Consider the following 20035-nt stretch of genomic DNA (forward strand, 5'->3'; position numbering starts at 1 on the left):
AGCACTCGCGGTTACAAGAAGAGGGATTGCACAAGAGCAGAACTTTGAATAAATTTAGCACCCTCAAAGATTCTAATATTCCAAGAAGAAAGTAACCCGCTAACCTGCACGCTCTACTACAATACAGTATGCTAACAATGCCGTACTACAGAACTGTACAGCCAATCCACACTTCAGAAGTCTCCATGGCGCACTACGATTGGCTAAAGTGATCTCAATATGCTCCAATCATCTGTCATTTTATCCATTAACTGAACGCCCCACTCGCAGGTAACGAAACTCCCAGAATATGTTCAGTCCTGGGATTGGTTCTTATACGACCCGGAAGTGCTAAACTATACGGATTAAATGACATCCGTTAAAAGATTAGCAAAGGAAGGCGGACATGAAGTTGAATTCACGGACGGTCCGTGTAAGTAGCGGACAGGTTGTACCCGTATTTTTGACCAGGCACTTAAGTACATTTTTTTCTCCTCCTCCCCTTGTGTACTTATCAAGTATCGACGTATGTTCGGTATAACCGTTTTTGTGGCATCTACACTATTATCACTTGGTCTAAATGTGTGCACTTTTTTGACCCGCACAAAGTTATGATTCTTAAGCAAGAAACTGACTTAAATTAGTCAAGGCTCACTGCTGAATGAGTCGATGAAATTAAGTGGTTTATGTAGTAATCATTTTAACACCTTCTGAAATAGTTTAAATTCATTAGAATTACATGGTAGCATATCGTAAGAGGAAAGTTACTCAGGGTTTTGTATCATTGCCAGGTGACCATCAGTTAGCGATGCTGACCACCATGCTGTGGTATGAGTGTGATGTCCACCCAGTTGCTAGGAAGATGATACCCCAGTAGGGAGTACATAGCCAGCTGCTTGGTACGTAACCGTGCAGGCATTTGGTACACCCAGATGAATGGAATACAAATGGAAACGCGCCTCTGAGTCAGAAGATGCCTATCGTTGGAAGGATTGAGGTTGGTTCTGATGGGATTGGAATCTCATGTTTTCACTGTGACATTGTAACTACATCTAAATGTTGAGCTCCTGAATAGCCAATTATGACTTTTACCATGAAACTTTGTGTGAGTGGTAGGGTACTAACAGCATTTCATCGTCAAACTGTTTGATTACCCACTTGTTAGATATCTGTTTACTTGCACGTTTAGTCTCAGTTTTAAATGGTTACAAAGGTGGAAGGCTTTTAGTTTGTAGCTTTGGCATCACAGGTAAAGACTGACCATCACAACTGTTGTTATTTACGTTTCGATATGCATTTCTTTATTTTCACAAACTGTTGCCATTTAGTGTGGTTACAGACTTGGTTGAGAGACCAGAAATAATGTTGTCTAGAGTTTTACTGGCGTTCAAAAGTACATATATTTTATAGGATGTTCACTGTGCGATCATTTGAAAACAACTGATCCATTTGTAGTAACAAATGGGAGTAGAAAATATAATGTTTGACCTGCAACTCTGCCCTGTATCTCCGTTTTACAAGAAGAGTGGGGCAATGAAATGTATTAACAAAACCATTTCACGTTCTAATTAGAGTAAATATGTATTATTTCTCGATACAATTGTATATACATGTAAGATCTCTCGGCGAATTAAGTACTTTCCGCTAGGATGTGTGTAACCATTAGTTCACAGACTTGAACGCTAGGAAAGACCTATCAATCTTCATACTTAAGATTTGAATACATTCATTACTAACTCTAGCGCCTTCAAATTATAGCGCTACAAAAAAGCATTTGTGGTTACAATAACTACATGAAACCTGGTGTTGTGAAATGTTTTATTATTCAGATTGTCAACATTTTTGCATGGTAAAGGGGTCCTTTTTTAGGTAACCCTTGTCTTTTTGATCTAATACGTTCATGACCTTCAGAGTGATGCTAAACACTAAGAGCATTTAAAACATGTCAATGGACACATGAGCAAGAAGAATAATTGGGAGCGAGGAACCTCGTTGTTACAACTCTTTAATTTGAGGGCTTATTTTATTCACTCAGATGCCAGACTTTTAACGTGGTTAGAGGTGACCAGATAAGTGAGCATTTATTTATATGTTTTGGAATCTATAAACCCGAAACACTTATGTTTTACAGTGTAAATGAATGATTAGAACATACTTGAACTACATCTTCCACTCGGGTGTATAGGTCTTTTTAAATACGTGTGCATGTGTTCCACACCACTATTCTGCCATTGCTCAGTCTTTCTGTTTTTACACTGGTGTTGTAGACCATTCGTGATTTGTCCTTGCAATCTGTAATACGTAGATGTGATTTTGGATCCATCCACCTGTCCTGAGAAATTCAATTTTTGTTCTCTTGGGGCACACGGTACCGCCACCATATTTGATTGTTGTTCCACGTTTTGCCAAGGAGATGACTCTCCATGTAAAGTCCTTTTGTGATCATCTTGGCAATGTTTCTGACAGGAGGGGGATAATGTGTCCAATAGGATGTAGCTCTAGTCACATTTGTAGTGTGTTCGTTCTTAGATGATCAGTGTCTCGTAATTACATGGGGTTGCAACCTTTTTCAGTACTACAGATTTGTTGACTTGGCCTGAATCTTTGCTTGATTATCTGCTTCATACTCCTTGTTCTTTCTCTAGCACCTTTCTGATCCGTCTAAACTATAATCAGTTGTCGTATGTACTGCAATTTGACTCGCAGACGCTGGGACGCTCACCCCCCCATTAATATATATTCCTGCTACTCGAGTTGCTATAGTTTTTATCAGTTACATCAAAGGGTGAATTAAATGTCTCGAACTCCTTTTTTTGCTTGAAAATTGTTCAGTCCTGTGAATTTTGGAGTATTAAAAGTCATTACATTTACCCCAGAAACAGGTATTTACTTTGCCAAACGTGCTATGCCAATTAAATCCATCGGATTTTTGGTGACCTGATATTCTAGTTATAAACTTTTGTTTTTCCAGACAGCATTGCTGTAACTAGGTGTATTTATTTCTAGCTTTGTTTAGTAAATCTCTGTATTTAGTTTCACAAGGCTCTCTGAATTCACAGGTGACATGCGAATAGTCCATTAATAAATGTCCGGTATATGGGTTGGCTGACGTGTCAGCTGGGAGTTCAGCTGCAAACTCAGCATATGCTCGAGACCATGAACCTTGTATGCTAACGTATTTCTCTTCCAAACCTTTTTTAATTGCATTTGGAATTAATCTTACACCCTCATTGTGAACGTCTATTGTCATGGCCAGGCAGACAATTCAGTATGAAATACTTATGTTTGCCTCTTTTTCAGATACCGTTATTTGTGATTCATGCACTAGAAAATAATGATTCTAACAGTAGACACCTATAACAATTCGGTTGGTCTTTGAGATGCGTTTACATCCGAAAGAAGCACAAAAGTCTTTTTGACTCTAAGTTTTATTTTTTCTGCCAATACAATGAGACTATACTAACTTATGATGCAACAATGTTGCCTTTAATTGTGGTTATAATGAGTTTTGTTTGGAAACTAAGGACACGTGTCTTCAACATGCTGTTATGATTAAAGGTGGTTCCTCCAAGAAACTTGCAACTGCTTTAAAAAACGTGTGATTTGCTGATTTATTATTATTATTTTTTTATACCCCTTCTCTTCTAATTCCAACTGACTAAGTAATGTATTTTTGTTTTTGAAATATTACCATTTTTCTTTGCTTCTGATTTGGAAAATATTTTTTCTACATCCAGGTGCTTTGTAAAATGGGTAAGGTGTGGTTTAGAAATGTGTCCCACTTTATTTTGTGTTGATAGTTGATTCCTTTGGCCATACTAAGGGGTCATAGTATTGACTGACCAGACTAGCTTTGTCAAAATGTTCTAGGTCAGCACTCGGAAAAGTACAGGTCCTTTTATGGGATCCTTTTAAGTCTGGCTTTTCAAAGTGAATCTGTCCATCACAGGAAAATGGAAAGAACAAAACTTCATCAGGTATTCTATTACAGCTTATATTCTTCTCAGAGCCCACGCTGTGTGGGGTCTATTGATAATATTCAGTCCTCTTATTGCCTGCTGATGGTTTGTTAAAACAGTTCTTTTTAGATGTCTAAGTAGAGCCACCAGGTCTGTCCTACATGGAAGAAATGAGTGCCATTTTGTTGGAGCTTCTTGGAGAATGGATAACTTTTTAGAGTTTCACCACACTAGAGTTCAAAGTCCCTTTTTGTTGTAAAATTGTTTGTAAACACAAATCCAACTTAAAACAATGTGTTCAATTCCCACTATCTGCATCACCCTTACAATTACAAGCCAGGTTCTTTAACTTCTTTATGGTTGGGTTGTACGCTTCTGAACGAAACCATGTATTGGATATTTATTGTATTGTTTTAGCAGTTTTATATAGACTGAATTAGAACCCTAGATGTAGGAGCAACTTTACACACATAGCTACGTTGTATATAGAATGGAGGAAAACTAGGGCATCTGCAAACGTGAGTGGGGTGTGTGGGGGCAGGGGGGCGAGAAAACCAGTAAATAAAACAACTGCAATGATGCAGCTGTAGACAGATCAAGGTTTGTATAGTCCGACAAGTGATAGGGATCACAGTTTCTGTAGCAGTAGTGACTACTAAGTAGATTTGACTAGTTCTGAATTGGTGTTGTAGAGATGCAATAGTAGAAATTCGAATCCTGATTACTAATATTGCCGGAATGCAGTCCCCGTCGGAGAGTAGTAGTAGACTCTTGTGCTTCTAGTAGAAGATGTCAGAATGGAGGTGTTTTCAGTTTTTATAACATTGTGTATGCATGTATAACCCTGATAGCTGGAGGGATTAAGTAATATAGGCTAGGAGAACTTCCAGAGAAGGATTGCTTTAGTGTTTTGGATTTTGTCACAGATGGGATCTCGAGTTGAAAGTTGGCCGAGCATCTCAGCTGCCGTTTGACGACGAGATAGTTCGCCCCCCCCACCCACGGACTGCCTTGTTGGTGATGCATTCTAGCTTAAACTTATGCCTTGCTTTCATATGGAGCCACTTTAATTATATAAGGGCCACTGAAATATGTAAATTATTCTTGTTGCTGTAACTAATCTGGAAGCCATATGAAGGGGTAGCTTTTAATGGGGCCTACGTGTACTTTTGAAATCTCTACTAATAGGAAGTTTTCGCAATCTAATCTCAACAGAACTGGAACCTAGACTACATGTTTGAAGTCACATTCTCCAGGACGATTTGTTTGATACCTAATAGTAGTCTGAGCCTGGAGTTGATCTCTTTTCACACTGATGCTGATATATACATTTGGAAGTTCAGTTGGGTACTGATCAGCGATTTTGCGAAGTGAAAAGGTGAGTTTTTTTTTTTTTTTTGCCTTGATCCAGTTCTGGATCGAAATCTTTTAGTTTGCGGGACATTAGGCATTGTAATACTAATAACTTACTACTATTAAGGCACACTTATTTGGATGAAAGCTTATCAAATCTTTAACATTTGATATATATTGTCTCTTCTGTAAAGCTTTATTTAACATCTATATCACCAAACCTTTCAAATACGGAAATGGTCAATTAGCAGATCTTATAAGGGCGAGATTTAAGAATCGCACAACTTAGTCCTGATGCATATCCCAAAGCGTGAGTGGTAACCACAATAAGTTATTAGCTGATGTAGCTATAGGCCAGCAATTTTGAAATAGGTTGAGTGCATGCCAGAAAATTCTTAATTGGGTAAAAATGGTAAATTTTTTTTTTTTTTAAATAACTCATGCATACCTCAGCACACTTTCGTGAAATAATATATAGTGTAGTGACTGTTCCTTGTTAACACCCGTTTCACTGAAATTATACAATGTATTTGGAAGATCGCAGGGAACAGTATCTATGTAGGGTCGATGAAAACATGAGAGATAGGAAAGCAGGGAGACTTGTAGCAACCCATCATGCTAATGCACCGACCACCCTACTGTTTACTTCACTGCCCTGCCCAAATCAGCATTTAATATAACTACCTCTTCTATATAGTTATTGCGCTCTTTACTTTGTTGATATTTTATTGTAGCTTTCGTTATGTACTTTTTCTCTCGCTTTTAATCACGTGCCCTAAGAAAAGCTTGAAATAATCAAATTATTTTGCTAGTCTCTTCTGTAACTGCCGTTGTCTCTCACTGCAGTTTTCTCTTCATTTCTCCTCACATCACTCAATATACTTTAGAATATAAAGGTCCTTTCAAATACTGAGTGCATGTTGGCCAATGGAGCTATATATATATATGTGTCTTCTTTGTGTCTGCTATTAAGACCTTTGACTTTTAACTGGTCTTTTCTTGTCTCACGCTGTTTTTTGTCTTGGACATTTCTTTGTCTGTGTTTCTTTGTACCCCTTTCATTTTATGACACTGAAGGCACACTGTTGCTTTAGTACAAGACTAGTGCATATGCACATGTCCTTCATTAGCAGTATAAACAACATTGTTTGAGTAAATTTACTATTCACTGCATTCTAAAAAGGATTTCCTTCATTAAGTGACTCTTAGAACAATAGTTGAGATATCCCGTAAGTTTTCAAATATTAGGAAGTCAAAAGGAGAGTTTTACGTAACCACAAAGTAGGCACTTGCCAAGAGAGTCAGTAATAGGCTTTAAAACTGCAAGGTAATTGTGTTGGACTGGTTTCAGATATAAGGTGGGGAAAATGATTTGGCAGCTCATTTGGCCAATGAAGATGTAAGACCAGTGGTAGCTACAGAAGGGACACTCAAATTCGGACATGAAGTGGAAAGCCTGTTTATTTACCTGAAAAGTGGGAGGTCTAACTAGTATAATGGGGCACACTTAAATGAAAGCAAAAACAAGACAGTGGGTGGTTGTTTGAGCACTTAATAAAAGTTGTTTCATAATATAGTACTGCCTTCAAGCACTATCTGGGTGCTGGAGGGAGGGGAACTGAAGGGGGGTTGTTAGTAAGGCCTTCGACAGAAAAGTGGAAAATAGTGGTGTGAGAGTGGACCAGGCAGGAAAATGCACTTGATGCCACTTAGCCACACCAGACTATACATCTAGTTATGCATGTAGACCAATCCTTACAGCTAAATACCTTTAAGTGAAATAGACACATTCATTTTCCACCCAGAATTCTGCCTGATATCAAATGTCTTGCTAATTATTCACCAAATATGTAATACTGCAACACAGATGATCATTGTCAAATTGCCCAGCAACACAGGTCATGAGAACCAAAAGCGAGCAAGGAGCAAATAGAGGTGTACTAGTGATATAACTGAATGTCATTCTGTTGAGGTCATGTTCTTAGTCCCCTCGTCGCTCCTTGGAAGTCTATAGATTGAGTCCTTCAGTCACCACCACCCCCACCACCATGTGATGTTCCTTACAGCCCACTTGAAAAAAATAATTTACCTCTGTTCATTTCCCAACTTTGACTTTCATCCATTGTTCAAGCTGGCATTCAGGACTTTGGGTTTAGTCATTTGGTTTTCACAGTATGGGAAGATTTTTGCTAGTGTTAATGTAGTTTAGTAGTGGTTGAACCTGACCTTTGTTTAAGTGTGTTTTTTTTCCCCCCTTAATTTTTGACTGTTGGGCATTTTTATGAGCATGACACTCAGTACATGTTCTAATTGCCAAGTAAAGCCAAGGCACCGAGTGCCTGATAAGTCCTTGTTGGTTATAAGGGCTACGTACTACATGTGAAATTTAAGCAAGGGAAATATTTAAAACGTATATATTTTTAGAAGCACTTACCTTCGTATACCTTTTTTTTAGGCTCTTGCATAATTTGTATAGTTTTACAAATGGAGGTGAACTACTCTGCGTCTTTACTATTTAGTTCGTCAATTCACCTTCGTGGGATGATGTGGTGGATAATCCAGTCTTCATCCGATTTTAACCTTCGCTTCTGTTTTCGGTCTGTGGACAGCAGAGCCACCCATGGTGACTTTGCAATGAAGATTATAGAACGTAAAACAATGACCCTTCTAACAATGGACTTATATCTGCTGCTGCTGTTATTGGTTGGCGTGGGGCCGTACTAGATTTGAGAGTGTATTTATTCCTAATAACGTTTTGCACTTGGTGTACGCTGACCAGGTAGAACTGCTGGTTTATACAGGGAGTGCAGAATTATTAGGCAAATGAGTATTTTGACCACACCATCCTCTTTATGCATGTTGTCTTACTCCAAGCTGTATAGGCTCGAAAGCCTACTACCAATTAAGCATATTAGGTGATGTGCATCTCTGTAATGAGAAGGGGTGTGGTCTAATGACATCAACACCCTATATCAGGTGTGCATAATTATTAGGCAACTTCCTTTCCTTTGGCAAAATGGGTCAAAAGAAGGACTTGACAGGCTCAGAAAAGTCAAAAATAGTGAGATATCTTGCAGAGGGATGCAGCACTCTTAAAATTGCAAAGCTTCTGAAGCGTGATCATCGAACAATCAAGCGTTTCATTCAAAATAGTCAACAGGGTCGCAAGAAGCGTGTGGAAAAACCAAGGCGCCAAATAACTGCCCATGAACTGAGAAAAGTCAAGCGTGCAGCTGCCACGATGCCACTTGCCACCGGTTTGGCCATATTTCAGAGCTGCAACATCACTGGAGTGCCCAAAAGCACAAGGTGTGCAATACTCAGAGACATGGCCAAGGTAAGAAAGGCTGAAAGACGACCACCACTGAACAAGACACACAAGCTGAAACGTCAAGACTGGGCCAAGAAATATCTCAAGACTGATTTTTCTAAGGTTTTATGGACTGATGAAATGAGAGTGAGTCTTGATGGGCCAGATGGATGGGCCCGTGGCTGGATTGGTAAAGGGCAGAGAGCTCCATTTCGACTCAGACGCCAGCAAGGTGGAGGTGGAGTACTGGTTTGGGCTGGTATCATCAAAGATGAGCTTGTGGGGCCTTTTCGGGTTGAGGATGGAGTCAAGCTCAACTCCCAGTCCTACTGCCAGTTCCTGGAAGACACCTTCTTCAAGCAGTGGTACAGGAAGAAGTCTGCATCCTTCAAGAAAAACATGATTTTCATGCAGGACAATGCTCCATCACACGCGTCCAAGTACTCCACAGCGTGGCTGGCAAGAAAGGGTATAAAAGAAGGAAATCTAATGACATGGCCTCCTTGTTCACCTGATCTGAACCCCATTGAGAACCTGTGGTCCATCATCAAATGTGAGATTTACAAGGAGGGAAAACAGTACACCTCTCTGAACAGTGTCTGGGAGGCTGTGGTTGCTGCTGCACGCAATGTTGATGGTGAACAGATCAAAACACTGACAGAATCCATGGATGGCAGGCTTTTGAGTGTCCTTGCAAAGAAAGTTGGCTATATTGGTCACTGATTTGTTTTTGTTTTGTTTTGTTTTTGAATGTCAGAAATGTATATTTGTGAATGTTGAGATGTTATATTGGTTTCACTGGTAATAATTAATAATTGAAATGGGTATATATATTTTTTTGTTAAGTTGCCTAATAATTATGCACAGTAATAGTCACCTGCACACACAGATATCCCCCTAACATAGCTAAAACTAAAAACAAACTAAAAACTACTTCCAAAAATATTCAGCTTTGATATTAATGAGTTTTTTGGGTTCATTGAGAACATGGTTGTTGTTCAATAATAAAATTAATCCTCAAAAATACAACTTGCCTAATAATTCTGCACTCCCTGTACATCTGGCACTGGGCGTCAACTGAGCATGGTAAGTTACTATGGGATTGCTTCTGTCCATGTAAGGGGATGGAACTCATTGAGTTTGCCCCCGCCTTAAGTCGTACTATTTACATTTTGGCCAATACGGCGTGTTCCAGACTCGTACGCTCTGTGTTTTTACATTTTTTGCCATTTTGTTCGCGTTCATGTTATCAGCGGTAGTTAAATTTTGAATCTGGGAAGGTACCCTTTTCTTTACCGTTTTTCTGGCGGGTTTTAAATTGAAGCTTCGTCCGATTTTAATTTTCCGGAATATATTTTCACTGTCTGTTATGTGTGCTCTCTCTCTCTAAGATGTCTGTACGTAGTGGGTGTTTAAAGGCATATTTGAATTGTTCTAGCTCTTGTTTATGTGCGAGCCTGCGTTGTCTTCCTTTGCAGTGCCTGGTAAATATATGTAACCAAGGCTGTGATGATGATCGCTAGCCACGACCCACGCAGTAAAACTCGCACAATTAATTTCTTCCCGCTAATGAGCCATACTTTTCCATGCCTCAGGTCTTGGCGATGAAGATGATTCTTCACATAATTCTAATCCTGCCTGAAGCAGCTATCCGTACCCGTACGTGAGCCGAAGCTGTATATTGTTCAGAAACTTTTATCCTTGGCAAGCCCCTCTCGTTGCTGACTGGAATGCGGTCGTCTGCAATTGATCGTTCGATACGTGTATAATTTGGACAGGTTTAAGCTTCACAAGCACTTTAGAAACTTTCATGTTGTTGGTAGGGACTTTGATGTTTTCCTTTGTAATTCCATGAGGGCATTGGACAGCTTGGTGTAATTTATGTACACTTGAAACGCTGCTCTCAGTTAATGCTTTGATGAAATCCTTAAATTTGCTCAGACTGTGAGTTGTGAAACGGGTCCTGCCTTGAAGTGAAACACAAGCATGCACAGGAACTCGTATTCCTAAGACGTAAGCATATGTATAGCCCAGTAATATTCTCGCTAACCCTTTCCTTGTCTAGATTGATGGGATGGACTTGAATTTGTGAGGCATGCCAGATCGTTTTCTAAAAGATATTGCAAGGTCCATTGCATGAGTTCTTGTTCCAAAGTGAATTTTTATCTTGTGGAGCTTTATTGTTAAGCTTAATAAAAACGCGGTGTTTACACCCATCTGTTACTTGTTGGCATAGCTACTGCCAGGCAGACAGTTGGCCATGCAAGAGCAGTTCCTGCTACATCTAAGTAAGGCTTTACAAAAGTCTTTTCAGCCCTAAAAAAGGACTGGATGCAACGTGTACATCAGCAGGTCCTGCCAGTACAGCAGTGGCTGCACGGATCCGGTTTGCCAAATTCACCCCTAAAGCTTAACTTTTGAGTTTGATAATGCACCTCCTTATCTTCTGCAAGTTACCTTGCCACTGCTGATCTATTGGGAAAGGTCTCCTCCTTTCTTTTTGAATGTGTGCACTCTGGCTCTGTAAGACTGATGTACATTCCTGAGGTTCCTCTTGCTTTTTGAGAAGAGGGGCAGATACATTGGCACCATGGTTTTAAGCCCAAGTCTGTAAAGGGCTATACAATGGAAAGGATATGTGGAGCGTGCTTATTGTCCCCTGACTAAATCCTGTTAGAATATAGAAATCATTATATTGCACCCTGATGGGTTGCAAAGCTCATTAATATACTTCAGGCTTCTTGGTGCCCTTGATAGGTGCATGGTTAAAAGATGGTTTGGCGATAGGCCTGTGTGGGAGGTGTTGAGATGAATGAGGTTTGAAGACATTGAAGCCACTAGCAAATAGTTGATGACATCATCCTATGAGTGTGTGTTTACTAGTGTACATAGCGGGTAACTACCATATCACTTTTCTACTTAATTTTGTACAGCCTGTGTCTTTTAATTGGTGTAAATGTATGCAAAACGCATGTACTCCAAATGCATCATAGGTGTGTACAGGTATTGCACACGTTATTGTGATTGATCTTTGTATTTTAGAATAACTCTGTGTGCAGATGACAATTGATGATTTGTGTCCAGTATGTTCCACACAAGTTATCTTAGTTCTACAGAAAAGGTTTACAGCAGAGCAAAGTTTCTATGTCGTAGATACTACGTATTGTAAGCAGCCTTAAATTATTAGAGCGAATAGTCTCAGCATGACAATTTGTACGTCACATAGAGGACTGTGTGCACCAGGGACTAACATTTATACATGTGCTTCTTTTGCTTTAAAAGATGGGTTATCTGTAAATGTTTCACCAAAGTATAAAGGCTTCAGGTAGTTTGATTTTTAGCACCTTCAGACCTTTGACAAGTGTTGCATAGAGTGTACACTGTTCCTAGTAGATACTTTGGAATACTCTGTGGTGTATTTCTCCTGAGAGCTTCACTGTCTGCAAACAGTGTAGTACAGAGTAAACTCTGTCCTTAGAGTAAACACGGTTTACAGTGCACATATTTCTACTCGTATCAGCTTTGGGTCTCAGTGTAGGTTTAGTGACTGTGGGGGTTGATACAGATAAAAGCTGTCCATAGTAGGTCATTAATTTTATAACAGACGTTGAGGAACTTGTTTTTTTTTCTGAATAGCCCTGTACATATTGAACACCTTGTGCAGTGGGGGGGGGGGGAGGTGGCGGTCCCCATATATATATATATATATATATATATATATATATATATATATTTATATCTGTGATTGATTGTTAATGTGAACTAGGCTACCCGTGAAGTTAATGGGATGTGGTCAGTGTTGCACATAACACAGGCTTGCTACAACTAAGGAAGTTGTCTCTGTGATAGCATTAATGATGCTTTATATTGTTCTGAGCTACATTGTACTTAACCTTCCGGCCTCTAATGCCATACTGGTTTATAGATTGTGTATAAAAGAAGCTTGGATCATTCAGGGGTGTGGAATTCCTATAGCCCGATGCCCAGGACATATTGTTCGTGGTCAAGAACAACAAGTTTCTATGTTTATTTTGTCCTTGGCACAAGTAGGCCCACTCCCCTGCAGCACAAACCCTTTGGCTGCTAATTTACAGGGAAGCGAACTGTCTGCAGTTGAGGTAATATGTGTCCATATGATAATACTGATCAAATTTGTATTTATGATTCATTAATGTAAAGCCTTTAATATTAGGTTGAGCGCTATAAATAAAAGTTGTACGGTCACACTGAACTACTGACTGTGGTTCAGTAAAAAAAAAGTGTACACATATTTGAAAAGTTTAACAATATGAGGCCATGTATAATGCTCCCAGAATGCTCTTTTTTTTAGATGCAAATGTTTGCAGAAATTTGTAAGGAAGATTGAGGATTTTTTGCTTTGAAAATAAAATGTTCAGAAACAAAATGCAAGTAGGTAAAAAAATGTTTTGCTAAATTACTGTGAAATTTTAGGTACTATTTAGTTGAAGCATCAGTTAGTAAAATGTGTTGATTTGTGCTAGTATTTCTAAAAAAAAAAAAAAAAAATCATAATGGGAAATCAGTGTATCCATTTTCAACAAGATTAGGGGAAACATGAAAATAAACAAGCACTGGCAAAGCCACCCGATTCGACATTGGGTGTCAGTCTTTTGGATTTGTCAATGTCTGTCTTGTTTTGACATGGCTTTGTAGCACTTTATTGTTGTGGGAGCTGCCTGGCCCTCACCATTATAACAAACATTACCTTCCGTCCCTCCCTCGCCTTCCTTTCTACCAATGAGGCTCCCTGCCTCCCTCTAGACCCCTCCCATCCCCTCCCCTTAAAGAACCCACCACCACCACCTCCTGTTCTTTTTGTCTAGCCCTGCTAGACTTACTTTTCTCCTTCTCCTCCACGGCGGGGCCTGGGGGGGGGCATCGGCTTGCCTCTCGACGAGCGTGGAGCTCCTCATGGAGAGTTCCCAGCGGTCGCGTCTTCTGGAGGCAGGCGGTGCTGGCTTGGAGACGCGTCCTTGGAGTCGGCTGACGGAGTCGGTCGGCTCCATGGTGGCTGGGGCTGTGCTTCCGGATCTTCGGCTCACGTTGATGAGCTGGTGTGCCGGTTGTGTGTTTTGGGCATTTTGGACGGTAGGGCGGGCGTTCTGCCCGCGTTTTTAGTAGTTTGGTGCTAATCGTTACCGCTTTTTCATTTGCTGATATTTTGGTTGGGGGGGGGGGGGGGGCTTTCTCCATTATTTAATTGGTGCTGGGACCTCTGGTAGGCATTTCTTGTTGGGATAATGTCGAAGGTTCCTTCAAAGCGACGCAGGATTGTTTCCTCTTCTTCTTCTGGGGAGGATGTTGAGGTTCCCCTCTCCACTCCTGGGGGTCGCCAGGTTGCGGTGGGGGCTCCTGCGCCTCTCATGTCCAGGGAGGAGGTTCAGGACATGATTGAGGTGGCTGTGTCTCGTGCTCTGCAGGCTGGAGCATCCAGGCCTGGACGTTCTTCAGCTGTCCGGCCTTCAGGGGCTGCAGAGGGATCCTCTTCATCAGATGATGATGCTCCTTCTACTTCTTCTGGTGGGAAATATGTCTCCAGGGAAGAGATGTGGGAGGTTCTGACGCATGTTCGGGACAATTTAGGTTTTCCTGTTTTTCAACCTACGGGGACTGATTCGCACTTGTTCCCTCAATATCAAACGCCTTCGAGGTTTGCCATGCCTTTTCAGGGCCCTGTTAAGGATATGGTGCTCCGGGAGTGGAAGGATGTGGACAAGTCTCAGGTTCCACAGTTCCTTCAGAAGCTGTACTTGCTGGAAGGGGAAGATGTGTTGCCACCCTCCGTTAAACTGGATTCCATTTTGGCAAATCTGATTGGCAAGACGGCGGTCAATCCGGAGGATTGTGTTCCTGCTGATGCCACTGACCGTAAGGTGGATTCTGGTCTAAAAAGGGCATTTGCGGCGGAGAATTTGGCCCTCAGAGCGGGTATTTTTTTTGCTTATTCTGCACAATCTTTGGTGCAGGATTTTGACAAGCTGGCGGTTGCTGTTCAGGAGGGTTCGGAGTGTTCGGAACTGCTGGCTGTTATGGAACAACAGGCCAGGTTGCTGGCGGACATGTCTTCTGATGTTGTCCGTACTTTGGCTCTGGCGTCGGGAGCTTTGATTGGGGCTTGTAGGTCCCTCTGGATAAGGATGTGGAAGGCGGATCCTGGGGAAAAGTCAGCTCTCCTGAGACTGCCTTTTGAGGGGCGCAATTTATTTGGAGATCAGTTGCCTTCCATGCTTTCGAAGGCTTTTAAGGAGAGGAAACACGCCTTGCCTTACAAAGGTGGTTCTTCTTCTGGCAAGGGTTGGCGGAAGCATTCGCGGTCTTCTCCCAAAGTTGATTCCAAATCTTTTTCTTTCAGGAAATGTCGTTTTCAGACCCGTTTTTTTCCTAAAAAGTCTGCTCCTTCGGGGTGGGGAGGATTAAAAAAGGGGTCCTGACAATCATTGTGGGCCTGGCAAAGGGCCGGTTGGGGGACGGCTGAGGTACTTTCTTCCCGTTTGGCAGGAGAGTGTCGGCGATCGCTGGGTGCTGGACATTGTAAACAATGGCTACGCCATAGATTTCGACATGGTTCCTCCAGATACTGGGGTGCGTCCTGCTCCACTGCCTGCAGACGGGGCCCAGAGGCAGGTGTTGTTAGAAGGGGTCTGGGACTTACTTCTCAAGGGGGCCATATTCCATGATCCTGTGGGGGAGAGAGGTCTGGGCACTTATTCCATCTTGTTCCTGGTTCCAAAGGTGTTGCAGGGGCTTTCGTCCTGTCCTCAATCTAAAGGGGGTGAATTCCCGGATCAAGACTGTACATTTCTGTATGCTTTCCATTCAATCAATTTTTCCTCTGGTCAGTCCAGGGGATTTCCTGGGGTCTCTGGATCTGCAGGATGCTTACCTGCATGTTCCAGTGGCTCTGTCTTCTCAGAGGTTCCTACGCTTTGCGGTGGGCCGGGACCATTTTCAGTTTTGTGTTCTGCCATTTGGCCTCAAGTCCTCTCCACGGATTTTCACCAAAGTGCTGGCCCCTCTGGTGGCTCTTCTACATTCCGAAGGGGTGTTTGTACATCCTTATTTGGACGATATTCTAATCCAAGTGCCCACTCAGGTTATGTTACAGAAGCATGTGGCCCGGGTTCTGTTGGTCCTGCAAAGCCACGGTTTTTTGGTCAACTGGGGGAAGTCAGATTTGGTCCCTTCCCAGGATCTGTTTTTTCTCGGGGCCCGATTTCTGACTCTTCAGGGCTTGGTGACTGTCGGAGAAGCGCTTGGTGTGCCTCCAGTCACAGGTGTGGTCGATCTTGTTACAGCCAGCTCCCAGAGTCCTTCAGTGGTTGCGTCTGCAGGGTCATTTGGCGTCCGTGATTTTTCTAGTGCCATGGGCACGGTTTCATCTTCTTTGCCTGGTGAACTGGTTTCTCATTCGTTGGTCTCCGGGGTCGAGTTCTCTTCGGGCGCGGATTCCTGTGTCAAGTTTGTTTGCTGGGAGTTGGGTTGGTGGCTGGTGCCGGCTCATCTTCGTGTAGGGGTGTCCTTATCTCCTCCTCACCCGGTGGTAGTGACGACCGATGCCAGCCTCTCCGGTTGGGGGGCTTGGATGGGGTCGGCTGAGGTCCAGGGGTTTTGGTCACCTCTGGAGGCCAGACGTTCCTCGAATTGCGGGAGTTGAAGGGAGTGCTTCTGGCTCTGATTCATTTTCAGGACTCCCTGAAAGGTTTAGCGGTTCTTATTCGGACAGACAACTTGGTGTCCAAAGCTTACGTGAACCAGCAGGGAGTGACCAGGTCGCTAGCACTGTTTTGCATTTCGTGGGAGATTTTTTGTTTGGGCACAAAAGTGGGTTCTTTCCCTGCGAGCCAGCTACATTCAGGGGGTGGTCGATGTTCGGGCGGATCTTCTGAGCCGGGTCATTCCTTCGTCTCAGCCTTTCTCCCTCTGGTTGTCTGTTTCGTCACCCGGTTCGCCTGTGGGGTCTTCCGGTGTTGGATGTGTTTGCCTCTCCAGAGAATGCGAAAGTCAGTCTCTTTTGCTCCCGGTTTCGTTGTCCTCAGGCTTGGGCGGTGGACGGGATGTCGTGTCATTGGCCTCAGGATCTTTTGTACGCGTTCCCGTCCTTCCAATTGCTCCGTGCGTTTCTGGTGAGGGTACGTCTTCTGAAGGCCAGGGTTCTCTTGATCGCGCCCCATTGGCCGAGGGCGAATTGGTTTCCGTTGCTTCGGTTGATGGCTTCAGATCACGTGTGGACTCTTCCTCTCTGTCCCTCGCCTCTGGAGTTTCCTTGCCTCCCGATGAGGCTGTTGAGGCGGTTGCACTTGACGGCCTGGAAGTTGAACAAAGGGGTTTGACGTGCTTAGGGGTTCTGGTAGTTTTGAGTTCAAATTTACTGGCTTTGCGGCGCCGTTCCACTTTAATGTCTTATGGTCGGCAGAGGAAGGTTTTTTCTTCCTGGTGTTTCCGGCATAGGTTAGGTCCTACATCTGCTTCTCTGTTTGAGGTGATGCAGTTTTTACAAGATGGGGCCCAGTTGGGTTTGTCTGTGGCTTCCCTGCGGGTGCAGTGGGCTGTGATTCAGGCTTTTAGGGGTCCATGGCGTAATCTGTCTGATGAGGGTCATTTGATGCCTCGGTTTTTCCAGGGTCTTCTTAACTTGTTTCCTCGTCCGGTGCAGTCCTTTCCTTCCTGGGATCTTTCCTTGGTGTTGGATTCTTTGACTGTTCCTCCTTTTGAACCTCTGGATTCCTGTGACTTGCGTCATCTTTCTTTGAAAACTTTTTTTCTGGTGGCCATTACTTTGGCCCGTCGTTTGGGGGAGTTGGGGGCCTTGGCCTGCTCTTTTCCTTTTTGTAAGGTTTTTCCGGATCAGGTGGTGCTTATACCGGTTCCTTCGTTTGTTCCCAAAATGAATTCGTCTTTCCATGCTCACCAGGAGGTTGTCCTTCCTTCTTTTTGTCCCGAGCCTTCCTCGGAGGAGGAGATTCGGATGCATTCATTGGATGTACGTCGGGCTTTGTTGGAGTATCTACAGGTGGTTGCTCCTTTCCGGAAAGGTGATTCTCTGTTTGTGAATTTCAGTCCGGCTCGAAAAGGGGAGAAGCCGTCCACTGCTTCCTTGAGTCGGTGGGTTTGCTCTCTGATTTTGATGGCTTATTCTTTGAAAGGGATGGTTCCGCTCCAAGGGATTCAGGGCCGTTCTACCAGGGGTATGGCTGCTACGGTGGCGGAGCTACAGGGCGCTTCTGTGGTGGAAATTTGCAGGGCGCTACTTGGGCCTCAACCTTTGTTCGTCATTACAGAATGGCGGATTTGGGCAGTTTGGAGTCGGTATTGGGTCACCGTGTCTTGTCCTCTATGATGTAATAGGAGGGTGGTTGTTCGGTGTCCTTTGTGGTTGTGATTAAACTTGTTGCAACTCCGTGTCCGTCTCCTGTTTTCTCTTGTTATGTCTCATTGGTAGAAAGGAAGGCGAGGGAGGGACGGGAGGTAATGCGTCCATTACTTACGTTAATGGCATTACTCCTAGTCCTACTCCCTTGCCTTCCTTTCCGTTCCCTCCCGCCCTCCCGGTACAGACCACCTGAGTTGCTGCTTGGGCTTGTTTTTGTACAGGAGGTGGTGGGGGTTTTGAGGGGGGGGGGGGTTGAGGGGAGGGGTCTAGGGGGAGGCAGGGAGCCTCATTGGGAGAAAGGAAGGTGAGGGAGTAGGACTAGGAGTAATGCCATTCTCGTAAGTAAAGGACGCATTGCCGCAAAGCAAAAAAACGTTGGTCTCAAAAAGCATACATTGCCACAGTAGTTCCTGGCACTGAACAAAGCTACTTTGTGTGGGACTATGTTCCTTGAAGAGCAGAATGCTGTCACTCACAGTAAAGCCAGCAGATGGGTAGCTGGAGAGAAAAATATATTGGTTAACACCAGATCTAATAAAGGGTCAATTCATAAAGAAAGCACCCATGATATGTCATTGAATTAGTGGATTTCGTGAATTCACAAGAATTTACAGACGTAGACCAGGAAATTGTACTCGTAGAACATATTTGTGAAATGTATTTTACCACGAGCAAATATGCATGTGTAGGTTTGCTCACGCCAAAATCTATTCAGGGTTTACAAGTCCACTTTCCGTCCAACCACTTTTTTCCCCCCAAGGAGTAGAGGTAAGAAGCAACCTGTCCCATGGACAAGTAGATATTTGATTAAATTCCACACCCCTGGTACATGTCATCAGTGATGTAATATGTGAGGTCATATGCAGTGCATGGCGGAGGGGCTCAAGTTATAGTTAGCTCTGCTAAATGTAACGGGCCAATTTCTGTGTTTATTTTTTTTTATTTTGTTTTTCTTTCTGTTAAAACTTTATTGTGTTCACTGACATATTAACCGAACCATGTTACTTTAGCCTTTAGTTTTTTCAGTGTGTGTTTGTATATATGTGCGTGTGTGTATGTGTGTGTGTTGTAAAATTAAAATTGAAAAATTAGTATACTTGTTAAATAATCGCCGTCACATTCAACTTAATTATATAGACCGGTCCAAGGCCGAAAATCAGTACACATCAAAGTTGTGTTGTGGTTTGCACAATGCGCTATGCATATTGCTTTTGGACGGTGATACTTCTGGCCAGAGGCAGTCAGTGTAGTGAATGGAGGCTGGTGAAATGTGCGCCAAGGTATGAAGGTAAAGGTGTTTTCTCACAGCTTCATTCTGGATTGTCTGTAGCTTCCCAATAACAAAGTGGCTTCAAATATATACTGATAGTTAAGGCTGAAGAGTACTAGGTCTGTGGTGACTTTTCCCCTGTGAGAAAAATCTAGCTGAGACATAATTAGTCATAGGCATCTCCTAATGTAATAGGATTCCCTTGTTACTTGATTCAATTGAGGGATACCAGACAGGTTATAGGCCCTACTTAACCCCAACTTCACAACTTGGTATATTATGTTTGGAGGAGGCCCTAGCTGTTTTGGCCAGATGGGGACATGTTCTATCTAGAGGTGGTCTGTTAGCATCCGTTGGTCAGTAGCTAGGAGACAATGGCTGATGGCACAGAAATCAACATCTTTGGGATTCAAGCTTTAGAATGATTTGTGTGTCATCTGCACTGTTGCAGCTAAAAGTGGAAAAGATGAGTTTAGGTGGTGGAATAAGAGATATAATGCATGAGAGTGGCAATGATGGAATCTTGAGGAACTTCAGTTGTTGCGGGAAAACATGCAGAGCAGAAAGGGGATTGAGTTAATTTTGGGAAGTACTACAGTGAAGAACAGCAGCCTTACTGTATTGAAAATGCATTGATATAGCACTTACTACAACTGAAGAGGTGTTAAAGTGCTTTACAATGAGTAGTTTAGGTGGGCTCCCTTCCAGTTATTGCAACTTTCTCTATGGCCTTTGGGAGGGGCGGGGATGCAATCCTAGCTAGCAAATGGTTT

The 20035-nt window shown here is 42.8% G+C and overlaps 1 protein-coding gene across 7 annotated transcripts in view; it reads left to right on the top strand.

Annotated features, from left to right (window-relative positions):
- The first annotated feature begins 303 nt into the window (after positions 1-303).
- APC (APC regulator of WNT signaling pathway) overlaps positions 304-20035 on the top strand; it is a 548231-nt gene continuing 528499 nt past the window's right edge. For 5 of the 7 annotated variants that reach the window (XM_069226479.1, XM_069226477.1, XM_069226482.1 and 2 more), the window contains exon 1: positions 304-412. The gene's annotated coding sequence lies outside the window, so the exon portion shown is untranslated. Of the gene's footprint in view, positions 413-855; positions 977-20035 lie in introns of those variants that run through there. The other 2 variants (XM_069226481.1, XM_069226478.1) reach the window with 2 other exon arrangements.

This window comes from Pleurodeles waltl, chromosome 1_1, assembly GCF_031143425.1.
Source record: "Pleurodeles waltl isolate 20211129_DDA chromosome 1_1, aPleWal1.hap1.20221129, whole genome shotgun sequence".
Classification (NCBI taxonomy): domain Eukaryota; kingdom Metazoa; phylum Chordata; class Amphibia; order Caudata; family Salamandridae; genus Pleurodeles; species Pleurodeles waltl.